Below are 9567 nucleotides of genomic sequence, written 5' to 3'. Positions count from 1 at the left end.
AATTTGGCAGACAAGCGGAACATACCAGTAACGGACCGTAAGTATTTGAATACTGGAAGTGAGCCCAAGAATAAATGGGCCCTTGGAAGGCCAAAAGATAACACGGGCTGGAAACGGCCCAATGGAATAATGGGCCATTAATGGGCATAAAGTGATATACTATTCATTATGAGCCAGTTTCACCACGGGTCGTTAATGGGCCTAGGGTTACAAAGGGCCTCATATGGGCTTAAAGACGTCATGGGCCATACATGGGCCGAAAGTTACAATAGGCTGGAATCATATTGGACGACCCAGATGACGCTACTGGGCCTAATTCGGATAGGCCATAACGGGTCATGAGTTAGCGGGCTGTAAATGGGGTACATGCAAACAGGCCGTTAACAGGCTTTCTGTGGGCCGGCCAGCTACCTTTTGATCAAATCAAACGGGTCGTCCTTTTCACCTGAATGGGCCGTTGTTGGGTCGTGCCATGTGTTGACGTATCATAGGTGCCTCCCGTCCAATGAGTTGATGAAATCTGTCCCAACGCTGAGCCGACACGTGGTTCCTCTAGCCATTGATAATTTTACACGTGGAAAATCCCCATTGGCCCAGGCTATTAACGGGTTATTGGATACAAACCGGAACCCAATAACTTAAGGCGACCCGTTACGGTGGATGTCATGTGTCGGTTACCCTTGACGAAAATGCTTCCATGATGCGCCATTTATCGCCATGGAAGTGGACACTTCCGTGATGATAATTTTGGTATTGTCAAGGAACACTTCTACGACAGCACATGTATGACTATCTTGATTCTGTCATAAAATTGTCATGGATGTACATGCATGACAGAAAACGTGACCCACTGTGACAAACATGTATCATTACGGAAGTGTTCTTTTGTAGTGCAAGTAGCAAATAGCGAGCAAAACGGTATACCAATGCTTAGAAACAAGGCCTAAGGTTCATACTTTCACCAGTGCGATCTCTCAACAGTGTTAACATAATTAAATCATATAACCATCCCTCAACGTGCGACATAGAATCACTGCAAAGTTCCTATCGGAGAAAGTAGGACGAAAATGTGTATCAACCTCTATGCCTAGATTGCCTCAATGTCACCACAGGAATCCACAGGTTGATTACCAAAACATATATCAAGTGACTCAATAGAATACCTCATTGTCACCATGGGTATCCACATGCAGGATAGACATCAAGTGATCTCAAATCCAAATATTTAATCCGATAACAATGAAACCTCAAAGAGCAAGACTCAATTCATCACAACAAATATAGAGAGGGAAGAACACCATATGATCCAACTATATTAACAAAGCTCATGGTACATCGAGATCCTACCAAATCAAGAGAGAGAGAGAGAGAGAGAGAGATCGAACACATAGCTACTAGTACATACCCTTACCCTGGAGGGTGAACTACTCCCTCCTCGCCATGGAGGCAGTGGGGATGATGAAGATGGCCTCCGGTGATGGCTTTCCCCCTCCGACAGGGTGCCGAAAAAGGCCTCTAGATGGGATCACTACAGAATAGAGGCTTACGGCGGCAGAGTCGAAGTTCTAGGTTTATTTCTGAGGGTTTCTCTATTTATAAGAATTTTCAGCGTTGATTTCACGCCAAAAGGAGTTACGAGGGGCCCATAAGACATCAGCCCCCTCCCTACCCCCAGGGCACGTGGTGATGTTGTCACTGCCTCATGGGTCTTCTAGTCCTCCCATGAAGCTTTGGGGTCTCTTATGTTCTAGAAAAAATCGTCAAAAGGTTTCGTCGCGTTTGGATTTCATTTGGTATGGATTTTTTGGAAACCCAAAAACAAGCAGAAAACAACAACTGACACAGGGCACTGGATTAATATGTTAGTCCATAAAAATAATATAAAAGTGAACCAAAACCATACAAAACTCATGTAAATATAGCATGCATACTTCATAAATTATAGATTCGTTGGAGACATGTCACCGAGAAGCTGTCGGAGCCAGACACAATCAACAACGACATTAGCGACACTATGGTATTTAGCCTCCGCGCTTGAGCATGAGACGGACGCTTTTCACTTCGAGGACCAGAGACAAGCGTGTTGTAGAGGTAGACACAGAAGCCAGACATGGAGCAATGCGTATCGGGGCAGCCGGCCTACTCCACGACAGGGAATGCGCGAAGATCCAGGACACCTGAGACGCGGAGATGAAGGCCAAGGGCAGGCGTGTCGCGCACGTATTGCAGCGCGTGCTTCACCAGCACGAGATGACACTTGTGGGGATCATGGACGTCGGAGGAAATTTTTTGGATGATGTAGGCGAGTTATGATGGTGTGATGGTGAGATATTGTAGGACATCGGGAGTCGGCGGATTCCTACAGGGCTCTAGAGGTGGTCGACGATGCAGATGAGAGCGAGGTAGGTGAGAAGTAGCTGGGTTGCGGGTTTGGCTGGTAATGGCGCTCGACCGACATGGCTCTAACGTCGAGGGTTGGCATGGTAGGGAGAGAATGACGGTAGGGGTTGGGTGACGTCCAGGGGAGTGTGGTGGCGAGGTCTTTGTGACTGGGGGACACAGGGTGCGAGAAACAACTAAACTAACCGCGGGTGCACCGTGGCCATGCCGATTGGGGGAAGGATGCAATGGGGCATCCCAGGATCGCCGCAAGGACAGATGAAAGGTTTAGATCAACATGTATTGGGGAGAATGTGTTTTCTTTTTAAGTTGATGTGCAAACCCGTAGCAATTGGAAATTTAGATAGCAAGGATTTTAGATGGTTTAGTTGATATGTATTGGCCTCGAGGATGATCAAAGTGTCATCCACGTATTGAAGAACAAGGCAATGCAGGTTCATATTTAGGGGACATCTGATCAAACCGGTAGAGGAGACTTTTAAAATTAGATGTTGGACTATAATTATAAAGCTTAAATTCTTAAAAATACAGCTGCACTTTTTGAGTCTTTTGAGCACATACCTAAATATGGAAACCATCCACTAATTATAGCACATACATGAAAAGGTTCTCATTTGGTCTGAGCTAGGAGACGTCATGTAGATGAAAAGTTTTAGCGTTGCCATGCGACCGCATGCATGCAGTTCCAACTTACCCACATCACCTAGTTATATCTCCTTGTGCCACTAATTTCTATATGAGGAAATTCAGAAAACTATGACTTTCAAATCATGCATCAGAATCAAGATCAATTTTCATTGTTGGAAACCCTCATGGCGTGCTCTTTAAAACTAGATGCTATATGGATATGTTTCGATGAACTTTTTTGTGTGCAACTTTTGGTGCTATGTTGTGCGACTTCACTAATATAGAATGCAACCTTAGTGGCGCATGTGCCAATTTTATGTCTCGCGTGAAAAACTTGCACATCGACTGTTAGAAAGTTGGCCAGGGCAACAGGTGAAATTGCACATCCACCCATAGGGTAGCAGGGAAGGGGTGCCGGCGATGAAAACTGCACATCCACGAATAGGAGGAAAAGTTGCACATCGACTGCTAGGCAGTTGGCCGGGCTAAAGACAAGGTTGCACAGAAATGCGCGAGGATGGGTGTTTGCTCCGTGTGTACTTTATAGCAATCCTATATGCGTGAGCGCTTATTAGTTGAGGCAGGGTGTCAGCGATGAAAATTACGCATTCACTAAACTTAGATACTCAAATTAAATGCGTAAGCGCTGCTGCTCCGAGTGTACTTTATAGCAATCCTATATGCGTTTACACTGTTTTCATGAGTCCACACTTGTTCATAGAGATTTTTCCTTTTTGGTCACACAGAAAGAACAAATAGTTTCCTAGTATGGGTGTTTGCTCGGGATTGCTAGCGTGTTAAGGCCAACTTCAATGTGCGGCATCAAATGGACATCTGTTTGGCTCGGATTTGGTTCATTCGGGGTGGAAAAACGGACGCCTATGTCCGGTTTGGGCCGGCCTAGTGTCGAGGCACCCAACGCGCGGCCACGGCCCCAACTTGTCCGTGCTGGACTTAGAAAAAAACAAAAAGACATGGAAAACAAAAAAAGGCATTGTAGAATAGCTTAAAACATAAAAAAAAAATTAAACAGTCTGCCGTCGTCGCGGCCATGCATAGTACTTAAGATGAAATTTTTAAAGAAACTTAAAAAATATAATGTGGCTGCCCCGCGCGCTGCAGAAGCCGTCGCCGTCGCCGCCGTCTTCAGGCGCCACCATCCTCGTCGTCGCTCGTCAGGTCGATGTAGGGTGGGGGTGTCCAGAGGTGGGACGGCGGCTGACAGCTCAAGCCTCCCCTGCGGGCCCTCCCACTCCTCCTCCTGTTGGTGCCGGTACTCCCGCTCGGAGTCCTCCATGATGGCCTGCAGGAGCCGCTCCTCCTCCTCGGTCGTCATGGCGGGAGGCTACGGGGGTGGTGGCGACGAGGAGGGAGACGGCGTCGGCGTCAGGCCGCGCACCCACGTGCGGCCGCGCACTCTTGTTGGGCTCGGTGCGCGCACATGAGGGGCACGGGCCGCACTCTGGGACACACAGGGCGGGATACGACCACGGCCGGCAAAAAAGGTTTGTCGGCGCATGTCGTGCTCGTCTTGGAACCATGTGTCCCAGAGGGGCGAGTCGACGGCATACCTGCGGTCAGAGAGGAGCTCGCGCGAAATCCTGGCACGACGGTGGGTGATCTCCTAGAGGCGGGCACGGTCGGTCGTCGGGACGGGGGGAATGGGCACCCGATACGGGCTCAGATGCCACCCATTGGGGAGGTGCGCATCTGACCACAGCAGCGGGGTGCCGGTCTCCCAGTACCGGCGGCACACTTCGACCTCGACGTAGGGCCGGAAGCATGGCGTGGCCGCCAGCGGGGAGATGGAGAAGGAGGCCAACGAGGTGAAGTGGCTGGCCCGCTTCCGGACTAGGCGGACGATGACCCCGCCTCGCGGTCGTGCTTGCACTTCTTGTCGGGATGTCACTTCCAGAAGCCCATGGCCGGTGGGGAGCAAGGTGGATGGTGGCTACGGTTTGGTGTGGAAGGGGCAATGGTGGGGAAGTGGATGGGACGGGGAAGTGACAGTGGCAGTGGAAGTCCACGGCTTCGCCATAAAAATGACGTGGCCAGGAGCCGTCTGGGTGGCTAACTTGCGGGCTCATCTATTGAGTATATGTGTTATGCGCATATTATATATTGGATCCGTCTTTTAATTCCTTGTATAGTTAAGGTTCATGGTCCATCTTTGTATATCATATATACGTGCATATGCACGAGAGCAATACATCGTGTAATTTCCACAACATACATAATATCACTTTTCTAGATTTTCTTTTTTGCTTCCGCCGTCGTCGCCATCCCCACGCGTCTCCTCCACGTCGTCGCCGCCCCGCCACCGACGCTCGCGCGTCCTCCGCGCCGGCAGCCGCCCGCGCGCTCGCTACCCCGAGCCAGCCGTGATCCATCCATCCTCCCGCGTGCCTGCCAAAACACATAATGCAAGCTAGCTAGACAAGCAAGCAGGCACCTTAATGAATTCTGGACGTACGTACGAGCACCTACGTGTGTAGCCGGTGATTATCTTGATCGATCCGGCCCGCTAGCCGCTACGCTGCGTGCCCGCATCGTTGCTGCCGCCCGCTTGCATCGCTGCTGCCTGCTCGTACGCATCGCATCGCAAGCCGCTGTTGCCGCACGCCTCGTCCGCCCAGCTGCCATGCATCGCCAGGTCGCTGCTGCCGCCGCGCGCCTGCTACCCGCTAGCCGCCGCTACTCCGTTTTTTGGCTTCTCCGCCGCTGCTTCCCTGGACGGCGCCTCCATGGCTGTCACTGCTCCGGTCTCTGCTGCGTCACCGTCGCCGGTCTTCGGCGACTCCGCCGCTCAGACGCCGGTGGGCTCCTACGGTGCCGCCGTCCCGTCTACGCCGTACGGCATCACTCCAGCCACCAGTCATCCGGGCGTTGTCCCGTTTCTGTATGAAGTCCCGTCTGCAGGCTTCTACGGTGCCGCTCCATATACGCATCACCAGGATGCTGCCCCGTATCTCCATCAGCAATCAGGCTCGGGTGGCGTCCCGCCTTTGCCCTACGGCGCGGCCCCACCAGCCCGTCCCGACTTGTCGCATGGCTCGACTTCGCTGCCTCCGCTAGCGTACGTTGTCCGTCGTCGCCCCGCCGCTGGCGCCGACCCTGTCCGTCGACCTTTTGCTGTTGTGCGGTGCATTTGACGCGCCCATGTACGGGGCTCCGTATCTGTCAGCGGGCCAGCAGGTTTTTCCGGCAGGTCATCTGGCCTACCTGGCACCGCAGTCGCAGCCAGGGCTGCTTCCCATACCGTATGGAGAGTATCCACCGCCGCTGTCGAGCGGTGGCTATGGCCTCCCCATAGCGTCTCCGCCCCCCTCGCCGGCCCTGCCGTCGGCGCTCTGGGATCCGGTGCTCCTTCCCGCACTGCATGCCGCTCCTACACCGAGCAACTTCACCGGAGGTGATGATTGGTACATAGACACCGGGGCTACGGCTTACATGTTTGCTCATCCTGCTAATCTTGCCTCCTTCACTCCCGTCACCACCGACCGCCACATCATTGTCGACGACGGTTTCACACTCCCTATCACACATGTCGGGCATACTTCTTTTTCTTTCAATTACATGCCTATTACTTTGTCTAACATACTTGTGTCACCTCATCTTATTAAGAACCTTATTTTTGTTCGTCGTTTAACTCGTGAAAATCCTGCTACTGTTGAATTTGACGAGCTTGGGTTTTGTGTTAAGGACGCTCGAACCAGGATGTTACTTCATCGATGTGACAGCTTCGACGAGCTCTATCCGGTGCATTCGCCGTCCACCTCCACCACCGCACCGGTTGCTCTCTCCACCGGCGTCGATCTCTAGCACGCTCGTTTGGGTCATCCCAACCCCGTCACACTTCATCATATTCTTAGGAGTTTCAATTTCAGTTGCCATAAGATAGAGGATCACACCTGTCATGCCTGTCGTGTCGGCAAACATGTTCGCCTCCCGTTTAATAACTCCACCACCATTGTTTCTTTTCCTTTTCAGTTGATTCACAGCGACGTGTGAACCTCTCCGGTTTCTAGTAATTCGGGCTATTTATACTATCTGGTTATCCTTGATGATTATTCTTATTATGTGTGGACTTTTCCTTTGCACAGAAAGTCGGATGCACTCTCCACTTTGACGGCTTTTTACTCCTATGTCAGCACGCAGTTTGGGCGTCCCATCCTTGCTCTTCAGACTGACAATGGAAAAGAGTTCGACAACCTTGCTTTCCGCACTTTTCTATCGCATCACGGCACAGTTTTTTGTCTCACATGCCCGTATACTTCCAGCAGAACGGTCGAGCCGAACGCGTCCTTCGCACCCTGAACGACTGCGTTCGCACGCTCCTGTTCCATGCTAATGTGTCGCCTCGTTTCTGGCCGGACGCACTCGCTACTGCTTCTCTTCTCCTTAACCTTCGCCCTTGCCGCCCACGGTGGAACTATGCACCTCATCATCTTCTCTTCGGTACACCCCCATCGTATGATGGCTTGCGTATTTTCGGGTGCCTTTGCTATCCTAGCATTGTCGATTCCGCTCCTCACAAATTCGCACCTCGTTTTGTCGCTTGCATCTTCATCGGCTACCCCTCCAACTTCAAGGGATATCGGTGCTACGATCCCGTCTCCCACCGTGTATTCACTTCCCGACACGTTTACTTTGATGAGTTTGTGTTTCCATTTCACCAGGTACCCCCGGTTGTTCCTCCCGCCACCGGTGACGCGGGCTCCTCGACGCCTCACCCAGGGCACTCGCGTGCCTCTCTTGGCCCGCCCCTGGCTTTGAGGCGCGCCTCCCGCATGCGGCGCCTCCTCCAGCCGCGGCGCTGGTGCCCCCGGCGCCCCCGACGTTGGCACCCCCAGCGCCCTCGGCCCCCTCGGCGCCCGCGGTCCCCCCGGCGCCTGTGGCCCCCTCGGTGCCCCCGGCACCTGTGGCCGGTCCGGTCACCCGCGCCCGTACGGGCGTTTTTCGCCCGAGCTCGCGCTACGCCTCGGATGATTACGTCCATGCGTCGTCCACCTCTCAACCGTCGCCGTTGTCGTCCTCCGTTCGAGCCGCTCTTCGTGACCTGCTCTGGATGGCTACGATGCAAGAGGAGTTCGACATCCTGTTGCGCAAACGGACGTGGCAGCTTGTTCCCCGTCCCCGGCACGCCAACATGATTACCGGGAAGTGGGTCTTTAAACACAAGCACCGTCCTGATGGTACCCTTGATCGCTACAAAGCGAGCTGGGTCGTTCGTGGCTTCCGACAGCGTGCTGGCATCGACTTCACCGACACCTTCACTCTAGTCGTCAAGCCCGGCACGATACGCATGGTTCTCCACCTTGCGGTTTCCCATGCTTGGCCGGTGCACCAGATGGGTGTCTCCAACGCCTTTCTCCATGGTCACCTCGAGGAGCAGGTCTTCTGCCAGCAGCCCATCGGGTTTGTTAACCTGGCGCTTCCCGGCCATGTGTGCCTGCTTTCGCGGTCCTTGTACGGACTCAAGCAGGCTCCGCGCGCTTGGTACCAGCGCATTGCGGCGTTTCTTCACCAGCTTGGGTTCCGTTCTACCCGCTCGGATGCCTCGCTCTTCGTCTATCATCAGGGCTCTGACACGGTCTACTTGCTGCTCTATGTCGACGACATCATCCTGACGGCATGTACGGCTGGTCTCCTCAGTCAGATCACGGCTCGTCTTCGCGCTGAGTTCGCCATGAAGGACTTGGGTCCTTTGCACTACTTCCTCGGTGTCGAGGTGGTGCGCCGTCCGGATGGCTTCTTCCTTCATCAGCGGAAGTACGCTCACGAGCTCCTGGAGCGCGCCGGCATGCTTAACTGCAAGCCCGCCGCTACGCATGTTGATACGAAGGCCAAGCTTTCTGCCACGGACGGTTCTCCTACTTCGGATGCTGCTTTCTATCGGTCTATCGTTTGTGCTCTCCAGTACCTCACGCTGACTCGACCGGAGATCCAGTATGCCGTGCAGCAGGTGTGTCTTCATATGCATGCTCCTCGAGACGTTCACTGAGCTGCCGCCAAGCGGATTCTCCGCTATATCTATGGCACTATGGATCTTGGCGTCACGCTTCACGCCTCCGCTGACACCGCCCTCACCGCCTACTTCGATGCAGACTGGGCGGGCTGCCCTGACACTCGTCGCTCCACTTCGGCCTATTGTGTCTACCTTGGACCCTCACTTATCTCGTGGTCGTCCAAGCGGCAGCCTATGGTCTCTCGTTCTAGTGCTGAGGCTGAGTATCGTGCGGTGGCCAACGCCGTTGCCGAGTGTTCGTGGCTTCGCCAGCTGCTTCAGGAGCTCTCTTGTCCTGTTGAGCGTGCCATGATGGTCTACTACGACAACGTCTCGGCGGTCTACCTCTCCGCCAACCCGATGCATCATCAACGAACCAAGCATATTGAGTTGGATATTCATTTTGTTCGGGAACAGGTGGCCCTTGGCCATATTCGTGTTTTACACGTCCCTACTTCCCAACAATTTGCTGATATCATGACCAAGGGCTTTCCTACGGCGTCATTTGAGGAGTTCTGCTCCAGTCTTTGACT

The sequence above is a fragment of the Triticum dicoccoides genome, chromosome 5A (assembly GCF_002162155.2).
Source record: "Triticum dicoccoides isolate Atlit2015 ecotype Zavitan chromosome 5A, WEW_v2.0, whole genome shotgun sequence".
In the NCBI taxonomy this organism is placed as follows: Eukaryota; Viridiplantae; Streptophyta; class Magnoliopsida; order Poales; family Poaceae; genus Triticum; species Triticum dicoccoides.
Note: the sequence above shows the minus strand (reverse complement) of the source record.